At 46.5% G+C, this 20,041-nt stretch overlaps 1 protein-coding gene across 2 annotated transcripts in view; it reads right to left on the bottom strand.

Moving 5' to 3' along the window:
• Positions 1-20,041, bottom strand: part of stxbp5l (syntaxin binding protein 5L) — a 679,153-nt gene that overhangs the window by 541,441 nt on the left and 117,671 nt on the right. The window lies entirely within an intron of this gene.

Raw genomic sequence — 20,041 nt, 5'->3', positions numbered from 1 at the left:
CCCCCTTCCCTCCACCCCTCCCCCTCGCACCCCCTCCTCCCACCAGCATCCACCTATCCCTGAGCAGGGGCCCTAACAACCCCACTGCCTTGTGGGCGACTCGGGAGAGTCCAAGGCGACTACAGAAAATCCGGAGCGGAACCCCGTAGACGGTCATGTGTCACCTTTGGCATGTTTCTGGCAGTTCCTGCAGCCATACCGGTGCCAAACGTCGGGCTCTGCACTCCTTTGGACCCCACCAGAAAGGTGAGAGGGGGGTTTGACGCTTGGGCAACTCACAACCTCCATACATTCGCCCAGGCATGCGCCATGGAGAGGTCACTCCATAGTCGCCTCACAGCGACCGAAACAACACGGAAAGCAGCAGTTATGGGTTATAAGTCCAGCTCAATTGGCGTAGAGATTGGGCGCCACGGGTTGCCTTTGTCGGTGAGAGAGGTCATCGCATCTCACTGGAAGCGCAAGGGGAGAGCCAACTGTGTAACAGCCCCGACAACCAATTGTTTCTGCAGCACCTGTGGAAGAGTCTGTCACTCTAGTATTGGCCTTTATAGCCACTCCAGGCACTGCTCCACAAACCACTGACCACCTCCAGGTGCTTACCCATTGTCTCCCTAGCCAAGAGGCCAAAGAACAATAGAGCTCATGTTTGAGAGGTGTTAACAGAGCAGCGAGGTCCAAAATGGCATGTTGGGAACCAAATCAGCATTAAACAGCGACTGGAGTGTAACGGTGTACATGATATGTTATGAAATTTCCCAGCACTAAATATACTACTCTAAATCCACTACTGTGATGTGCAGCAATGTGATCCAGATTTGCTTGTGGACTCTGAAGGCTATTGTTATTAAAATTACTTTGTGTGATATTTGGCAAAAAGTTTTTAGAAACATTAATAACTACAGGGAAAGTAAGTGACTAAGTAGATAATAAATGATCCAATTGGTTACTATATTGTTGCTTATCCTGATAACAGTCCTGGGGCCGTGTGAGAGAATGGAGCATATTAGCACGGATAGCTGAATCACATGAATGCAACTTGTAGTAAGAGACATTTGGAGCAGCGTAATTAAATGGGGTTTCCCACAAGCTAATTTTTAAACGCACAACTAATATGTAGAATTTGAATAATTTTACTTTAATTCCAAATGTACATTAAAGATCCCTTCAGAAGCAAATTCATACTACGCATTCACATAATTTACAGTATTCATTTTTATTAATTTGATGAATCCCTAATTAACATTTTAATACTACAAGGAAAAAAATTGACAAGGCTATGGGGAAAGAGTAGGAGAGTTCGCACAGGCACAATGGACTGAATGGCTGCCTCCTGTGCTGACGTTGTCTGAAAAAATGTCAGGTTCCACATCTACACTGACGACACCTAGCTCTACCTCAGTGCTACCTCTCTCCACTCCTCCACTGTCTCAAAATGGTCAGACTGCTTGTCCGACATCCAATAATGGATCAGCAGAAATTTCCTCCAACTATAGCCATTGTCTTCAGTCCCCGCCACAAACTCCATTCCCTAGCAACTGACTCCATCTAAAGGCCTGCTCGGGTCTGCAAATGAGACCCAACCCGAGCCCGCATCTGAACCGCATCTGAGCCTGAGCCCGACCCGAGTCCTTCCATTTTTTCCCGCACCCGGCCCAACCATCAGTTACCTTACCTTTCGTTTTTCACTTTGTTCCTTACCTGCACAAGCTTAAAATAACTGTAACAAAACCACCTTTAAAGTCCAAAAAGTAAATTAACATTAGAGTCACTTACCTGAGATGGTGATAGAGCTTGTCCAATCCAGACCAAACCTACCCGAGCCCGAATGCCGGACCCGGAAGTGCAACTCGGCCCGACAAGTCATTGGGTCCCGCCGGGTTCGGGTCGGGTAGCAGGCCTTTAACTCATCCCTCTCTCTGACAACTATCTGAGACTGAACCAGACTGTTTGCAACTTTGGTGTCGTCTTTGAGCCTGAGATGACCTTCTGACCACATATCTGTCCAGTCACTAACATCGCCTCCATAACATCATCTGACTCCACCTCTGCCTCAGTTCCTTTGTTACTGAAACCCTCATCCATGTTTTTGTTACCTCTAGACTTGACTATTCCAATGCATTCTTGTCCAGCCTCTCGTGTTCTATCCTCCATAAACTTATCATCCAAAATTCTGCAGCCTGTACCATAGAAACATAGAAAATAGGAGCAGGAGGCCCTTCGAGCCTGCTCCGCCATTCATTATGATCATGGTTGATCATCCAACTCAGTAGCCTGTTCCGGCTTTTGCCGCATACCCTTTGATCCCTTTAGACCCAAAAGCGATATCTAACTCCTTTTTGAAAACATGAAATGTTTTAGCCTCAACTGCTTTCTGTGGTAGCGAATTCCATAGGCTCACCACTCTCTGGGTGAAGAAATTTCTCCCCATCTCAGTCCTGAAAGGTTTACCCTGTATCCTTAGACTATGACCCCTGGTTCTGGACTCTCCCACCATCGGGAACATCCTTCCTGCATCTACCCTGTCAAGTCCTGTTAGAATTTTACAGGTTTCTATGAGATCCCCCTCACTTTTCTGAACTCCAGCGAATATAATCCTAACCGACTCAATCTCTCCTCATACATCAGACCGCCATCCCAGGAATCAGTCTGGTAAACCTTCGCTGCACTCCCTCTATAGCAAGAACATCTTTCCTCAGATAAGGAGACCAAAACGGCACACAATATTCCAGGTGTAGCCTCACCAAGGCCCTGTATAATTGCAGAAAGACATCCCTGCTTATGTACTCAAATCCTCTCGCTATGAAGGCCATCATACCATTTGCCTTTTTTACCGCCTGTTACACCTGCATGCTTACCTTCAGCAACTGGTGTACGAGAACACCCAGGTCTCGCTGCATATTCCCCTCTCTCAGTTTATAACCATTCAGATAATAATCTGCCTTCCTGTTTTTGCTACCAAAGTGGATAACCTCACATTTATCCACATTATACTGCATCTGCCATGCATTAGCTCACTCAACTTGTCCAAATCACCCTGAAGCCTCTCTGCATCCTCTTCACAACTCACTCTCCCACCCAGTTTTGTGTCATCTACAAATTTGGAGGTATTACATTTAGTTCCCTCATCTAAATCATTAATGTATATTGTGACTAGCTGGGTTCCTAGCACCGATCCCTGCGGTACCCCACTAGTCACTGCCTGCCATTCGGAAAAAGACCCATTTATCCCTACTCTTTGTTTCCTGTCTGCCAACCAATTTTCTATCCATTGTAATACACTACCCCCAGTCCAATGCACTTTAATTTTACATGCTAATCTCTTATGTGAGACTTTGTCGAAAGCCTTCTGAAAGTCCAAATAAACCACATCCACTGGCTCCCCCTCATCAACTCTACTAGTTACATCCTCAAAGAATTCTAGTAGATTTGTCAAGCATGATTTCCCTTTCGTAAATCCATGCTGACTCTGTCCTGTTCTACCACTGTTCTCCAAGTGCTCTGCTATAAAATCTTTGATAATGGACTCCAGAATTTTCCCCACTACTGACGTCAGGCTGATTGGTCTATAATTCCCTGCTTTCTCTCTACCTCCCTTTTTAAATAGTGGGGTTACATTAGCTACACTCCAATCTGCAGGAACTGTTCCAGAGTCTATAGAATCTTGGAAGATGAACACCAATGCATCCACTATTTCCAGGGCCACTTCCTTAAGTACTCTGGGATGCATACCATCAGGTCCTGGAGATTTATCGGTCTTCAATCCCATCAATTTCCCCAACACCATTTCTCTACTAATACTGATTTCTTTCAGTTCCTCCCTCTCACTAAGCCCTGTGTTCCCCAACATTTCTGGTATGATATTTGTGTCCTCCTTTGTGAAGACAGAACCAAAGGATGCATTTAGTTGGTCAGCCATTTCTTTGTTCCCCATAAGAAATTCCACTGTTCCATTGTCTTCACCAATCTTTTTCTCTTCACATACCTATAGAAATTTTTACTGTCAGTTTTTATGTTCCCCGCAAGCTTGCTCTCGTACTCTATTTTCCCCTTCTTAATCAATCCCTTGGTCCTCCTTTGCTGAATTCTAAACTGCTCCCAATCCTCAGGTCTGTTGTTTTTCCTGGCAAATTTATATGCCTCTTCCTTGGATCTAATGCTATCTCTAATTTCCCTTGTAAGCCATGGTTTGGCTACCTTTCCCGTTTTACTTTTGTGCCAGACAGGGATAAACAATTGTTGCAGTTCATCCATGCGCTCTTTAAATGTTTGCCATTGCCTATCCACCGTCATTCCTTGAAGTAACGTTTCCCAATCCGTCATGGCCAACTCGCGCCTCATACCTTCGTAGTTTCCTTTCCTAAGATTCAGGACCCTTGTCTCAGAATCAACTATGTCACTCTCCATCTTGATGAAGAATTCTATCATATTATGGTCGCTTGTCCCCAAGGGGTCTCGCACCACTAGATTGTCAATTATTCCTCTCTCATTACACAATGTGTAATGAGTCTAGGATGGCCTGTTCTCTAGTTGGTTCCTCAACGTATTGGTCCAGAAAACCATCCCGTATACACTCCAAGAATTCCTCCTCTACGGTATTGTGACTAATTTGATTCGCCCAATCTGTATGCAGATTAAAATCACCTAAAATTACAGATGTTCCTTTATCACATGCATCTCTAATTTCCTGTTTAATGCCATTCCCAACATCACCACTACAGTTTGGGGGTCTATATACAACCCCCACTAAGTTTTTTGCCCCTTAGATTTTCTCAGCTCTACCCATACAGATTCCACATCGTCAGAGCTAATATCTTTCCTCACTATTGCGTTAATTTCCTCTTTAACCAGCAATGCAACTCCACCACCTTTTGCTTTTTGTCTGTCCTTCCTAAATACTGAATATCCCTGGATGTTCATTTCCCATCCCTGGTCACCTTGCAGCCACGTCTCCGTAATCCCGACTATATCATACCCGTTAACATCTATTTGCGCGATTAATTCATTCACTGTATTGCGAATGCTCCGTGTGTTAAGGCACAAAGCCTTAAGGCTTGTCTTTTTAGCATTACTTGTCCTCTTCCTAATATTTTTCACAGTGTCCCTGTTTGATTCTGATCCTTGATTTCTCTGCCTATCACTTTTCTTATTCCCCTTACTGTCGTTTGTTCTTGTCTTTGATCCCCCCTCCTCTGACTCCTTTCAAAGATTCCCTCTGCCATTTTAGTTTAAACCCTCCCCAACTACTCTAGCAAATACTCCCCCTAGGACATCAGTCCCGGTCCTGCCCAGGTGTAACCCGTCCAGTTTGTACAGGTCCCACCTCCCCTAGAACCCACAGGCCCAATGCCCCAGGAATCTAAAACCCTCCCCCTTACACCATCTCTTCAGCCATGTATTCATCTGATATATCCTGCTATTTCTACTCTGACTAGCACGTGGCACTGGTAGTAATCCTGAGATCACTACCTTTGAGGTCTTACTTTTCAACTTATTTCCTATATTCTGCTTTTAGGACCTCATCCTTTATTTTAAACTATGTCATTTGTACCAATGTGTACCACAACCACTGGCTGTTCACCTTCCCCCTTCAGAATGTCCTGTAACCGCTCTGAGACATCCTTGACCCCAGCACCAGGGAGGCAACATATGATCCTGGAGTCTCTTTTGCGGCCACGGAAACACCTATCTATTCCCCTTACAATTGAATCCCCTATAACTATTGCATTCCCACATTTTTTACTTCTGCCCTGTGCAGCAGAGCCAACCGTGGTGCAACGAATTGGGCTGTTGCTGCTTTCCCCTGAGAGGCCATTCCCCCAACAGTATCCAAAGCAGTATATCTGTTTTGCAGGGGAATAGCCACAGGAGATTCCTGCACTGCCTGCCTCGACCTCTTGCTCTGCCTGGTGCTCACCCATTCCCCTCCTGCCTGTGGGGTCTGAGCCTGCGGTGTGACCACCTCTCCATACGTGCTATCCACAATACTCTCTGCCTCGTGGATGCTCCACAGTGTCCCCAGCTGAAGCTCCAGCTCCGAAACCCGGTCTTCCAGGAGCTGCACCTGGACACAAATATGCTGGTCCCGGGCACTGGAATTGTTCCCTGCTTCCGACATGGAGCACGAGGAGCACACCACAGCTTTGAGCTCTCCTGTCATGACTTAACCCTTTAAATTAAACTAAACCTTCTGGAAGATCTTAATGTCCAATAATATCAGTTACTCTAGGGCCCTTCTTCCCTGGTCCTGGTTACCACAGAACTCCCTCAAAAAAAAACGCTACTTACTTTATTTGAAATAAACTTTAAACTTTTAAACTTTTCTTCCCTGAGAAACTTACCCAGCTATTTAGAGATATTCCCAAACAGCAGTGACTCACCAACCAATCACCTTGCAGCTCTCCTGTGACATCACTGTTGGCTTTTTTTTTCCAAAACTCCTGCGTGCTGGAAGAGCTCCTCTCCACTCTGCTCCTGGAAGGTAAGAGACTGGGCCTCGATCCTCGGGCTTGATTTATAGGCTCCACTCTCGGCGTTCTCCCCACAGGTCCGCTCCCAGAAGGTAAGAGACTGGGCCTCGATCCTTGGGCTCGATTTATAGGCTCCATTCTCAGCGTTCTCCCCACAGGTACTCTCCGCTCCCGGAAGGTATCATAACTCGCACCACGTTCTGTTCACTTATTACCCCACACTTGCTGACCTATATTGGCTCCCAGTTAAGCAATGATTCAATTTTAAAATTCTCATCTTGTTTTCAAATCTCTCCATGACCTCACTCCTCACTATCACCATAACCTGCTCCAGGCCTTCCTTCTGATATATCCGCATTACCTCCAATTCGTCTTGTGCATCCCTGATTGTAATGGCTCCACCATTGGTGGCCGTGCCTTCAGCTGCTGAGGCCCTAAGTTCTGCAATTCCCTCCCTACACCTCTCCACCTGTCTTTCCTCCTTTAGGATGCTCTTTAAAACCTACCTCTTTGAACAAGCTTTTAATCACTTGCCCTAATATTTCCTTATGTGGCTCAGTGTCAAATTTTGTTTGACAATGTCCCTGTGAAATGCCATGGGCATCTGACTACATTAAACGCACACTATAAATGCAAGTTATTGCAGTTGAACAGAGAGAAGTTATAGTTAGTGCAAAATGTGGAGCTGTGACATCTTCTTTGGCCTCCTTATCTCGAAAGACAATGGGTAAGTGCCTGGAGGTGGTCAGTGGTGTGTGGAGCAGCGCCTGGAATGGCTATAAAGGCCAATTCTAGAGTGACAGGTGCTGCAGAAAAATTTGATTGTCGGGGCTATTACACAGTTGGCTCTCCCCTTGCGCTTTTGGCTTTTTTCCTGCCAACTGCTAAGTCTCTTCGACTCGCCACACTTTAGCCCCACCTTTATGACTGCCCGCCAGCTCTGGCGAACGCTGGCAACTGACTCCCATGACTTGTGATCAATGTCACAGGACTTCATGTCGCGTTTGCAGACGTCTTTGAAGCGGAGACATGGATGGCCGGTGGGTCTGATACCAGTGGCGAGCTCGCTGTACAATATGTCTTTGGGGATCCTGCCATCTTCCATGCGGCTCACATGGCCAAGCCATCTCAAGCGCCGCTGACTCAGTAGTGTGTATAAGCTGGGGATGTTGGCCGCCTCGAGGACTTCTGTGTTGGAAATACGGTCCTGCCACCTGATGCCAAGTATTCTCCGGAGGCAGCGATGATGGAATGAATTGAGACGTCGCTCTATGCTGACGTACGTTGTCCAGGCCTCGCTGCCATAGAGCAAGGTACTGAGGACACAGGCATGATACACTCGGACTTTTGTGTTCCGTGTCAGTGCGCCATTTTCCCACACTCTCTTGGCCAGTCTGGACATAGCAGTGGAAGCCTTTCCCATGCGCTTGTTGATTTCTGGATCCAGAGACAGGTTACTGGTGATAGTTGAGCCTAGGTAGGTGAACTCTTGAACCAATTGCAGAGCATGGTCGCCAATATTGATGGATGGAGCATTTCTGACATCCTGCCCCATGATGTTCGTTTTCTTGAGGCTGATGGTTAGGCCAAATTCATTGCAGGCAGCCGCAAACCTGTCGATGAGACTCTGCAGGCACTCTTCAGTGTGAGATGTTAAAGCAGCATCGTCAGCAAAGAGGAGTTCCCTGATGAGGACTTTCCGTACTTTGGACTTCGCTCTTAGACGGGCAAGGTTGAACAACCTGCCCCCTGATCTTGTGTGGAGGAAAATTCCTTCTTCAAAAGAATTGAACGCATGTGAAAGCAGCAGGGAGAAGAAAATCCCAAAAAGTGTGGGTGCGAGAACACAGCCCTGTTTCACGCCACTCAGGATAGGAAAGGGGTCTGATGAGGTGCCGCCATGTTGAATTGTGCATTTCATATTGTCATGGAATGGGGTGATGATACTTAGCAGCTTTGGTGGACATCCAATCTTTTCTAGTAGTCTGAAGAGACCACGTCTGCTGATGAGGTCAAAGGCTTTGGTGAGATCAATGAAAGCAATGTAGAGGGGCATCTGTTGTTTGCGGCATTTCTCCTGTATCTGACGAAGGGAGAACAGCATGTCAACGGTCGATCTCTCTGCACGAAAGCCACACTGTGCCTCAGGGTAGACGCGCTCGGCCAGCTTCTGGAGCCTGTTTAGAGCGACTCGAGCAAAGACTTTCCCCACTATGCTGAGCAGGGAGATTCCACGGTAGTTGTTGCAGTCACCGCGGTCACCTTTCTTTTTATAAAGGGTGATGATATTGGCATCGCGCATGTCCTGAGGTACTGCTCCCTTGTCCCAGCACAGGCATAGCAGTTCATGTAGTGCTGAGAGTATAGCAGGCTTGGCACTCTTGATTATTTCAGGGGTAATGCTGTCCTTCCCAGGGGCTTTTCCGCTGGCTAGAGAATCAATGGCATCACTGAGTTCCGATTTTGTTGGCTGTATGTCCAGCTCATCCATGACTGGTAGAGGCTGGGCTGCATTGAGGGCAGTCTCAGTGACAACATTCTCCCTGAAGTACAATTCTAGGTAGTGCTCAACCCAGCGGTCCATTTGTTTGCGTTGGTCAGTGATTATGTCCCCTGATTTAGATTTGAGGGGGGCGATCTTCTTGATGGTTGGCCCAAAAGCTCTCTTCATGCCATCATACATTCCTCTGATGTTTCCGGTGTCTGAGGCCAGCTGAATATGACTGCATAGGTGTTGCCAGTAGTCATTTGCGCAGCGCCTGGCTGTTCTTTGTGCAGTGCTTCTGGCTGCTTTAAGTACTACGGATGTTAACTCGCTGGGGGCTTTCTTGTAGTTCAACAGTGCAGTGCGCTTAGTGGCTATGACAGGTGTTCGGTGTTGGGGATGCTGCTAATGATGTTATGGAGTTCCTCGTAGAACTGGTCTTTAGCTTCAGGTGGGGAGCAGAGTGTTGGTGCATAGATGCTGAGTAGGTGTACTGGACCAGAGGTGATGAGCAGTCGGATGGACAGTATGCGTTCTGAGCCATTTGGGGGAGGCTCTATCATGCTGAGCAAGGAGTTTCTGATGGCGAAGCCCACTCCATGCTGTCTTGGTTCTTCAGGATCCCTGCCCTGCCAGAAGAAGGTGTAGGCTTGCTCTGCTAGAGATCCACTCGCGGGGAGGCGTGTCTCCTGAAGTGCTGCAATGTCTACATTGAGTCTACTGAGCTCGTTGTTAATGATGGCGGTCTTCCGAGAATCGTTGATTTGTGTAAGGTCTTCCGACAGGCCAGGACACATAGTTCTGACATTCCAGCTTGCAAAGCGAAGGGCTGGTACCTTCTTTCCTTTTTTCATGTTGTTTGGTGCGGTGTTGCAGTCCACCTTTCGGGCAATGACCCTGAGCTCCAAGCACCCATTGAAGCAGGTGGACTGTGGCGGGACAGAACCTTATTGACCGGGGGCTGCCCTGTTTGAGGCGGGCGGTAGCTGTCCAGTGAGGTGCTATGACCTCTCCCACCGACAAAGGCAACACGTGGCGCCCAATCTCTACGCCAGTTGAGCTGGACTTATAACCCGTAACTGCTGCCTTCCGTGTTGTTTCAGTCGCTGTGAGGCAACTATGGAGTGACCTCTCCATGGCGCATGCCTGGGCGAATGTGTGGAGGTTGAGAGTTGCCCAATCGTCAAAACCCCCCTCTCAGCATTTCTGGTGGGGTCCAAAGGAGTTCAGAGCACGACGTTTGGCACCGGTATGGCTGCAGGAACTGCCGGAAACATGCCAAAGGTGACACATGACCGCCTATGGGGTTCCGCTCCGGATTTTCTGTTAGGGTTTACTCCCTTAGCCTTGGTCTCTCCCGAGATGCCCACAAGGCAGTGGTGTTGTTAGGGCCCCTACACAGGTGTAGGATGATGCCGGTGGAAGGAGGGGGTGCGAGGGGGAGGGGTGGAGGGAAGGGGGTGCGAGGGGGAGCTGGGAAGGGGGCTGTAAGGGGGTAGGAGGGGTGCAGGGGAAGGGGGTGCAAGGGGAAGATGGTGCGGGGGGGGCTGGGAAGGGGTTGTGAGGGGGGAGGGGGGTGCAGGGGGGGTGAGCTGAGAGAGTGGAGCTGGGAAGGGGAAGGGGGGTGGTGGAAGGGGGGGGAAGGGGAAGGGGGGGGAGAGGGGGTGCAGGTAATAAGCCATTTCCTCAGTTCCCACCATCGACGCCTGGAAATCTCCTCCGCATCCTTTGGGAGGTGAGCGACATCCTCGTGTGCTGGTACCAGCATTGCCAGCAGTGCGCTGCAGATGCTCTCCGAGCCATCTCCCACGGGCGCTTTGAAGTTGCGGCCGAGGAACCGTTAGTGGATTTTTGGGTGTTCTGGGCACCTTTTCGCAAGACTTCCCTCGGGTCCCGCTGCTCCTTCTTCTCTTCATTGGACTTACCGCACGCCTTGGCCACGGACACACTGGACAGTGAAGACAGCAGGATCGGAGATCAAAGTATCACCAGCTGTACTTTTCAGTTTCATCCAGACTGCGATCAATTTCGTTGAGAAAACAAAGAGAAGGTATGGCTGGGGGAGGGCAGTGGGCCCAGGTAACATAAACTAGTTGTTAGCTTGTAGTTAGGGCTAAAATGAACTGATTCAGGAGCCAGGGGAGTTTAAACAGTTTAAGAGGGTAGATTGGGGGAGAAAACACTAAGAATGGGAGCAGATGGCCATGGATGGAGTTGAACAGCAAGGGAGCTTCCTAGGGAGCTTACAGCCCAGGAGCCATCTTGCAACGCTTCCTCAGTACTGACGCACTAACAGTGCAACACACCCTAAGTAGTGACTCTCTGAGAGTGCAGCAGTCCCACAGTGCTGTCCCTGCGCAGTACAGCACTCCCACAGTACTGACAATCGTACAGTGCAGCACGCCCTCATTAATGTCCCTCTATCCGTGCAACAGCCCCTGTGACATAATGATAGAAAAAGACATAACAGGTGACAATTCGATAAACAACTTGGTTTTCCACGTAGCCAACAAGAGCGGGCGGCACAGTGATGCAGTGGTTAGCACCGCAGCCTCACAGCTCCAGGGACCCGGGTTCGATTCCGGGTACTGCCTGTGTGGAGTTTGCAAGTTCTCCCTGTGTCTGCGTGGGTTTTCTCCGGGTGCTCCGGTTTCCTCCCACAAGCCAAAAGACTTGCAGGTTGATAGGTAAATTGGCCATTATAAATTGTCACTCGTATAGGTAGGTGGTAGGGAAATATAGGGACAGGTGGGGATGTTTGGTAGGAATATGGAATTAGTGTAGGATTAGTATAAATGGGTGGTTGATGTTCGGCACAGACTCGGTGGGCCGAAGGGCCTGTTTCAGTGCTGTATCTCTAATCTAAAAAAAAAAGAGCTCCTTCCTGCAACCTGCTGAGTCACAGGCTGTTGGTATAGCTGATCTGTAAGAAGTCAGTTTAAATAAATGCACGTTGCTCTATAAGCAGGCTTGTCTGATGTCTTGAATCAAGATAAAGAGCCAAACTGATTTTGATTATAGATTCGGATCTTCGCGCCTGGTGGTGTCTAGAGTTCAGTATAGGTTAGGCAACAACAATTACATAAATTAATTAAAATTATTTATTGTAAATCTATAAACTATGAAACAATGTTACAAGATTAATCTGCCACAGGGAAGAACTGAAGACAAATGGGAGAGATGGTCAGAAAACAAGCTCTGCTGAAGATTCAATGGGTAAATGCATTGCGAATTATAGTACTAAGATATGAAAATGAATAAAGTTCCAGGTTTAATCCCAGATCGCTTCTGAGTTAGTTGATTTCCATAAGAGGTAGCACTGGTCTGTTTCAAACTGACTGCAGAAGGGGAGGGAAAGCAGGAAGGAAAAATCATCCTGAATTTTCAGAGGCGCTTTCCAATACGATGTTCAACGAAGATCCCATCTGCCCTCTCAGGTGGATGTAAAAGATTCCATGATGCTATTTCAAAGAGGAGCAGGGAGTTTTCCTCAGTGTCCTGGCCAACACTTCGGTGTAGTCACTGCACATTCATTTGCATTTTTTTGCCATTTGTGGCGCAGTGGTTAGCACCGCAGCCTTACAGCTCCAGCGACCCGGGTTCAATTCTGGGTACTGCCTGTGTGGAGTTTGCAAGTTCTCCCTGTGTCTGTGTGGGTTTCCTCCGGGTGCTCCGGTTTCCTCCCACATGCCAAAGACTTGCAGGTTGATAGGTTAATTGGCCATTATAAATTGCCCCTAGTATAGGTAGGTGGTAGGGAAATATAGGGACAGGTGGGGATGTGGTAGGGATATGGAATTAGTGTAGGATTAGTATAAATGGGTGGTTGATGGTCGGCACAGACTCGGTGGGCCGAAGGGCCTGTTTCAGTGCTGTATCTCTAAACTAAACTAAAACAACTGGAGTTAGAAACCGCACTATTCTTCCCAATCAAAGTACAATATAAAACTAACCCGTCCATAAATGTACTGAACATATTTTGTATAATATCTTTCTTCAAAAAAAAGTACTTATTGAAATATCAAATGCAGCACCAATTAGAAGCAACCTGAAGAAACAATGGGCTGAATGTTAGATCTAGGGTCCCGACCCCGACGCTGGGCAGAATTCTGGGTCAGGAACCAGGAGATAGCTGTGGTGGGACCCTGGAGGAGATTAGAGGTGGCCGCCAAATAAAAGGCCACATCTGAGCGTCCTGTCCAATTAAGGACAGTGGGTGGGCTCCGCAGCCACAAGGGCCAATGGGAGAGCCCAAGGCTCTAGGCAGCCGGCAGCTCCACCAGGAGAGGTGGGCACTGCCCCAAAGGTAGAGGCGCCCTCTGAAGACTTGTAAATTGTACAAGTTATACTATGGCCACAGCTGCCAAGCCATTATAGCAGAGGGGAAGCCCTCCACAGGATGGCCTGCAGCCGCAGCTGTGGCCCTTGTAGCCCAGTGGATCCATGCTGGGCTGCTTTGCAGGATGTGCCTCTGATCCCCCGGCCTACTGCAGGGAAGCCGCCACCATTCCATTTACAGGCTGCAGCCACATTGGGGGGCCCGTCCACCACCTGGAAAATTCAAATGGCATGTGAAAAGTGCCCACAATGGCACACTAATTAGCTAGTCGCTGCTGGCAGATGGGTAGACATCACCCCCTCCCCAGCCCCAGAAACCACCTCCCTGAAAATAGGCTGGAGGCAGGAAAATGCCGGTAGACTGGCACGGCAGCCGGTAGCAAGAAATTCCTGGCACGCCTGCCTCAGGATGAAAATTCTGCTAAATGACGGTGGCCTGTTTCAATGAAAATGACTGAAATTGACTTTTGTGTATCTGTAACATCAGTTCAGTAACAGCCTTGTCCTAAAATCATAAGATATACTGCCTCTGTGACTGCAGCATGCTGGAGAAGTTATGAGAATAATAACTGATCTTGAAGCGTTGAGCACAAAATCAATACGCCCAAGATATCTCATTACTATCTTGGTTCAATCACCTACAAAAAAGCTGAACTCCAGAGGTGAAGTGAGACTGACTACCCTTGACATCAAGGTAGCAGTTGACTGAGCAAGGCATCAAGTACCCCCAGGAAAATTGAAGTCAATGGGAATCATAGGAAAACTATCCACTGGCTGGACTAGCATAAAGGAAGATGGTTGTGGTTGTTGGAAGCCAATCATCTGAGCCCGAGGACATCGCTGCAGGAGTCCCTCAGGATGCTGTCCCAGGCCCAACCATTTTCAACTGCTTCATCAATGACCACCCCTCCATTATAAGATGAGAAGTGGGGATGTTCGCTGATGATTGCACACTGTTCAGTTCCATTTGCAACTCAGATAATGATGCAGTCCATGTCCACATGCAGCAAGGCTTAGCATTCTGGCTTGGACTGATAAGTGGCAAGTAACATTCACGCCACACAACTGCCAGACAAAAGCCATCTCCAACAAGACAGAGTCTAACAACTTCCCCGTGACATTCAACAATATTACCATCATCGAATCCCCTAGTATCACTCTCCTGGGGGGTCAGAATTGACCAGAAACCTAACTGGTCCAGCCACATAAATATTGTGGTTACAAGAGCGGGTCAGAGGCTGGGTATTCTGCAGCAAGTGACTTATCTCCTGACTCCCTAAAGCCAATCCACCACCTCCAAATCATATGCCACCCTTATTTGGAAATATATTTGCTTCATCATTGCTGGGTCAAAATCATGGAACTCCTTATCTAACAGCACTGTGGGAATACCTTCAGCACATAGACTGCAGCAGTTCAAGAAGGCAGCTCCCACCACCTTCTCAAGGGCCATTAGGGATGAGCAATAAATGCTGGCCTTGCCAGTGATGAGCATATCATGAACAAATACAAAAAAGTAATCCATACACATTTTAACCATCTTCTCACCTCGCCAACTTTAAGGATTTGTGTGTAGGGTCACCAAGATTACTTCGGTCATTTTCACTTTTCAAAATAGTGCTATTGATAGTATTCTGTCTTTCCACATTAGTCCTCCCAAAGTGCACCACTTCACACTTCTCTGCATTGAACTCCACCTACCACACTTCTGCCCATTTCACTCTCCTGGCTATGTCATCCTGAAACATATAACTGTCCTCATCACTACTACTTTGTCAAGTTTCAGATCATCTGCAAACTTTATACTGCTACTTCCTACACCCAAATCTAGCTTGCTTATAAAAATTGCAAACAGTAATGGACCCAAAACTGACCATCGGGAATGTCACTACAAACCACCTCCTTGTCTGAAAAACATTCATCCACCACTACTCTTTGAATCCTGCCACAGAGCCAATTTGGTAACCATACAACCACTTTCCCCTTAATTCCATGGGCTTCAATCTTCCTTTGTTGAATGTCCTGCGAAAGTCCATATAAACAACATGCACTGCACTACCTTGATTAACCTTATCTGTTACCTCATCAAAGAATTCAAATCAAGTTAGTCAGAGATGATTTACCTTTAACAAATCCATGCAGGCTCTCTTTGATTAACCCATGCTTTTCCAAATGAAAGTCAATTTTGTCCCTGATAATGGTTTCCAATAACTTCCCCACCAGCTGTATTAGGTTGACTGGCCTGTAGCTTCCTCGTTTATCCCTCTCCACCTTCCTTGAATATTGGTGTAACAACCCTCCAGTCCTCCAGCACAACTCCTGTATCCAATGAGGACTGAAAGAGTATGACCAATGCCTCTACTATTCCTACCTTTGCTTCTTTCAACAACTGAGGATGCATTCCACCTGGACCAGATGACTTACCTACTTTATGATACGCTACTCTTTTTAGTATGTCTTCTCGATAGTGCGTGAGTGTTGCACTGTCAGAGATGCCGTTTTTTGGATGAGACATTAAACTAAGGCCCCGTCTGCTCTCTCAGGACGATGTAAAAGATCCCATGGCACTATTTTGGAGAAGAGCAGGTGAGTTATTCCTTGTAGTCCGGGTCAATATTTATCCCTCAATCAACATCACAAAAACAGATTATCTGGTCACTATCACTGTTGCTGCTTGTGGGAATTTACTGTGCAAAAATTGACTGCCACATTACCAACATTGCAACAGGGACTACATGTCAGAAAAAGTACTTCATTGGCTATAAAGTGCTTTGGGACATTCAGTGGTAGTGAAAGGGCTAAATAAATGCAAGTCTTCCTTTCCTTCTTTCCATCTATTACTTCTTCTTCTTCTTCTTTTGGGCCTCCTTATCTCGAGAGACAATGGATACGCGCCTGGAGGTGGTCAGTGGTCCCGTAACTGCTGCCTTCCGTGTTGTTTCATCGCTGTGAGGCAACTATGGAAGCCCAGCAGCTACATGCCAGGCAGTTTAACCTTAGTGGCGGGGAAGTTTCTAATAACAATAATTCGGGACAAAATTAATAGTTACTTGGGCAAGAGTGGGTTAATTAGGGAAACGCTGCATGGATTTGTGAAGGGCAAATCATGTTTAACTAACTTGCTGACATTTTTTGATAAGGTAACAGAGCAAGTTGATCAGGACAATGCTGTTGATATGGTGTACATGAACATCCAAAAAGCATTTGATAAAGTGTCACACAATAGACTTGTGACCAAAGTTTTAACTCATGGAATAAAAGGGGCAGTAGCAACATGGATACGACATTGGCTGAGTGACAGGAAACAGGCAGTAGTGGTTAATGGATGTTTCTCAGACAGGAGAAAGGTTTGTAGTGGAATTCCCCAAGGGTCGGTGTTAGGACCCTTGCTCTTCCTGATATATATTACTGACCTAGACCTTGGAGTACAGGGCACAATTTCAAAATTTGCAGATGATACAAAAGTTGGAAGTATTGTGAACTGTGAGGACAGTGTAGAACCTCAAAAGGACATAGACAGGTTGGTGGAATAGGTGAACAAGTGGCAGATGAAATTTAATGCAAAGAAGTGTGAAGTGATTCATTTTGGTTGGAAGATGACGGAGAGACAATAGAAAATAAAGGGTGCAATTCGAAAGTGGGTGCAGGAGCAGAAGGACCTGGTTGTATATGTGCATAAATCATTGAAGGTGGCAAGACAAGTTAAGAGAGCGGTTAATAAGAGCATTCAGCATTCTGGGGACATAGAGTACAAAAGCAAGGAAGTTATGTTAATTTTTGCTTAGAATACTGGTTTAACCTCAACTGGAGTATTGTGTCCAGTTTTCGTTGCCATCCTTTAGGAAAGATGTGAAGGCATTGGAGAAAAGGCAAAAAAGGTTCACGAGAATGGTTCCAGGGATGAGGAACTTCAGTTATGTGGATAGATTGGAGAAGTTGGGACTGATTCCGTATCCATGTTGCTTCTTTTGGGCCTCCTTATCTCGAAAGACAATGGATACGCGCCTGGAGGTGGTCAGTGGTTTGTGAAGCAGTGCCTGGAGTGGCTATAAAGGCCAATTCTAGAGTGACAGGCTTTTCCACAGATTCTGCAGAGAAATTTGTTTGTCGGGGCTGTTGCACAGTTGGCTCTCCCCTTGCGCCTGTCTTTTTTCCTGCCAACTACTAAGTCTCTTCGACTCGCCACATTTTAGCCCCGTCTTTATGGCTGCCCGCCAGCTCTGGCAAACGCTGGCAACTGACTCCCACGACTTGTGATCAATGTCACAGGATTTCATGTCGCGTTTGCAGACGTCTTTATAGCGGAGACATGGACGGCCGGTGGGTCTGATACCAGTGGCGAGCTCGCTGTACAATGTGTCTTTGGGGATCCTGCCATCTTCCATGCGACTCACATGGCCAAGCCATCTCAAGCGCCGCTGACTCAGTAGTGTGTACAAGCTGGGGATGTTGGCCGCCTCGAGGACTTCTGTGTTGGAGATACGGTCCTGCCACCTGATGCCAAGTATTCTCCGGAGGCAGCGAAGATGGAATGAATTGAGACGTCGCTGTTGGCTGGCATACGTTGTCCAGGCCTCGCTGCCATAGAGCAAGGTACTGAGGACACAGGCATGATACACTCGGACTTTTGTGTTCCATGTCAGTGCGCCATTTTCCCACACTCTCTTGGCCAGTCTGAACATAGCAGTGGAAGCCTTTCCCATGCGCTTGTTGATTTCTGCATCTAGAGACAGGTTACTGGTGATAGTTGAGCCTAGGTAGGTGAACTCTTGAACCACTTCCAGAGCGTGGTCGCCAACATTGATGGATGAAGCATTTCTGACATCCTGCCCCATGATGTTTGTTTTCTTGAGGCTGATGGTTAGGCCAAATTCATTGCAGGCAGCCGCAGACCTGTCGATGAGACTCTGCAGGCACTCTTCAGTGTGAGATGTTAAAGCAGCATCGTCAGCAAAGAGGAGTTCCCTGATGAGGACTTTCCGTACTTTGGACTTCGCTCTTAGACGGGCAAGGTTGAACAACCTGCCCCCTGATCTTGTGTGGAGGAAAATTCCTTCTTCAGAGGACTTGAACGCATGTGAAAGCAGCAGGGAGAAGAAAATCCCAAAAAGTGTTGGTGCGAGAACACAGCCCTGTTTCACGCCACTCAGGATAGGAAAGAGCTCTGAGGAGGAGCCACCATGTTGAATTGTGCCTTTCATATTGTCATGGAATGAGGTGATGAGGTATCCATGTTGCTACTATTTATTTTATTCCATGAGCTATAACTTTGTGACAAGTATGTTGTGTGGCATTGTATCTAATGCCTTTTAGAAGTCCATGTACACCACATCAACAGCATTGCCCTCATCAACGCTCTCTGTTACCTCTTCAAAAACCTCCAGCAATTTAGTTAAACATTTTTCCTTAACAAATCTGTGTTGGCTTTCCTAATTAATCCGTATTTGTCCATGCAACTATTAATTTTGTCTCTCTTGTTGGAGATCGTCAGTGCCTGGCACTTGTGTGGCACGAATGTTACTTGCCACCTATCAGCTCAAGCCCAAATGTTGTCCAGGTCTTGCTGCATATGGATATGTTAAATGATAGCTTTCTTTCCTTTCATGGCACTTTTGGAGAAATGCAGAACTTTACTCAGTGTATTTTCATTGAACTTGGAAATGTTAAAATTAGTGTGCAACTAAGGATCCAATTGTAACATACCACTTGAACGTCTCACTGTACTGGTTACATGCTTATTATACAGCTAAATAAGGTAAATCGAACTTTAGAATGTAAAATATGTGCATAAGTAGAGAAAGAAAGGAGGTCCTGAAAAAATAAATGAAGAGGCATTTCAAATTTTGTGGGTGACATGAGTAAAGTAGACCATTTCAGTCTGTTTGGCAGCATGAAATAATGTTTAATGCTATCAAATAAATGTTCTAATTCTAATTGAAGTGAATATCTGGCATTGCTTTAGCATTGGCACATGAGAATTGCAAAGGGATTTAAAGAGGAAATGTCAGGCATGATATTGTGGAAAAATCTAATCACTCTCGAGTCCACGGGATTAAAGCAAATAAAGACCTTATTTCAAACATATGCAAGGGAGAAGACTTCAGTTACCCCCTGAGAGCCTTCTCAATGATAGAGTTTACAGCACACATTTATGGGATACAATAGTCATTACTCATTGATCACATTAACCCTGATGCATACTAGGTTTACGACTTGATGATGAACTGGATTGTATGGCCCCAACAAATGTTTCCTATTATCTCAGCCCCAAACCTTGACGCTGCTAGTTCCCATGGTTTATTGTTGCCTGTCTGGTCTCTAATTTCTCCTTGTCTTTTTTCTTAGTGAAGCAAGGACAGCATGTTTACACATGCTGTTTGAGTCAATAAAGTAGAGTTGTACAATCCCAGAATTGTGGTCATCCATCATTCAAAGGGTTCCTCACAACTACAGTGTTTCTTCTAAGATTATTAATGTATTCTAATGCTAAATCTACTAATGTTGACCCTTTGGTCCCACTTCAATGACACGGCAAAGTGCCTTGTAGACAGTTTTGCACAAAATAGAAAAGGCTAACAGCTTAGTTTTAAGTATATTTTCATATGCCTTATTGTCAATATCCCATACAGGAGTGAAATACTGCACAGCATGACAAACAGAACTTTTAAGAAATAAAATTGCTATTTTGGCAGTTGCAAATCACATTGACTTACTCAACACTCCTCTCTTTGGCACTCACTGAAGAACA

Source organism: Heterodontus francisci, chromosome 10 (assembly GCF_036365525.1).
Source record: "Heterodontus francisci isolate sHetFra1 chromosome 10, sHetFra1.hap1, whole genome shotgun sequence".
In the NCBI taxonomy this organism is placed as follows: Eukaryota; Metazoa; Chordata; class Chondrichthyes; order Heterodontiformes; family Heterodontidae; genus Heterodontus; species Heterodontus francisci.
This window is presented reverse-complemented; position numbering and strand designations above follow the sequence as displayed.